The following is a 1,508-nucleotide window of genomic DNA, read 5'->3' on the forward strand; positions in this document are numbered from 1 at the left end:
ATGTAATAATTAACCCCCCCCCCCAAAAAAAAAAAAAACAGCTGGACATCAAGAAAAAGCTCAGATTATTATGTGGCCTCTCCACACCTCTGCCAAGAGAACACCAGGACCAAGCCTACTACCCACCCCTCCATCTGAGGATCTCTGGACTGCCCCCAAGTCAGTGGCGTAACTATGGAAGGTGCAGGAGATGCAACTGCTATGGGGCCCAGCTGTTGGGGGGGCCCCGGCTGGCAATCCCCTGCACCCTTTGAAGTTTTTTAAATGCAGTCCCTGCGCTCTCTCTGCCAGCGGCGCCACCGTAGCCTCACACTCCCTCCACCACCAGTCCAATTCACCCACAAGTGGCACTGCTGCAGTCCTGCACTCCGCTACCCCTGCCAGCAGTGCCGCTGCCAGCCCATGCCCCCCCCCCGGGCGGCAGCCAGAGACAAAAGGCAGATGACACCCGGCACAGAAGAACCGGCGGTACCGAACAGGAGACCTGGCCTCAGCAGACAGGGGACCTGGAGGTGGGGGGTGTAACATTGAAAACTTAAAACTTCTTTTGAGTACACAGTGCCATTTGCACGGGAAGGAGGGGGGGGTTGATGCTGGGGGGGCTAGGTCACGGAGGGGGATTGCTGGTAAGTATACTGGCCTGGGTACATCCCGCCTGCACTGTGGATGGCTGTAGAAATCATTGTTATAATTAAATGGATAGGACAGCGTCAAAGCAAGAAACACAGGGCCTGATTCAGACCTGTTGGACAGGCTGTGGCCAAAAGGGAGAGAATGATTTCTCTCTCCTTCGGTAATAAAAGTCAGTCTAGACCAGTGGTCAGCGAACTCGGTCCGCATTACCCCACACAGTACATGTTTTGCTGGTAACCCAGCAGGTGCACAGGTGTACTAACTACTCAGTCACATATTATAAGGTCCGCAGGTGGAGTTAATTATTTCACTTGTGATTCTGTGAGGAGACCTGCAAAACATGCACTGCGTGGGGTAATGAGGACCGAGTTCCCTGACCACTGGTCTAGATGCTCCCTGCTAGAGTGAACGGTGGGGAAGGGGACCCCATTCAAAATTTTGCCATGGGGCCCACACAGTTCTAGTTACGCCCCTGCCCCAAGTCATCCACTCATGCATACTTTAGCCCTACCATGTGCTTTTCCTGCAATGTGAACCTCCACTGATTTCTCACTTCAGCAGCAATCTACACAGTTCATCCCAGATAGTTCCTCCTCAGCCAGGATGTACTTCATGTGGAGCTTCCCATTGATTGTATAATGCAACTACACAAGTGGCAGGTTTCACGTATACGCTTTGGGTTCTTGTATGGCTCACCACCCACAGTGTAACCTTCTTATTGCACACAACATGGCTGCCTCATCTGGTACGCTTGTGGATGGGACATAAATGCCTTGGCCTTACAGTTTTACTGGTACCCTACGCGCTGAGCTTCATTTTTTTTTTATCTGTATAATGCTTTGATGTTGGAGAAAGAGTGATATATAAATAAAATA

This window comes from Crinia signifera, chromosome 2 (genome assembly GCF_055691185.1).
Source record: "Crinia signifera chromosome 2, ASM5569118v1, whole genome shotgun sequence".
NCBI lineage: Eukaryota > Metazoa > Chordata > Amphibia > Anura > Myobatrachidae > Crinia > Crinia signifera.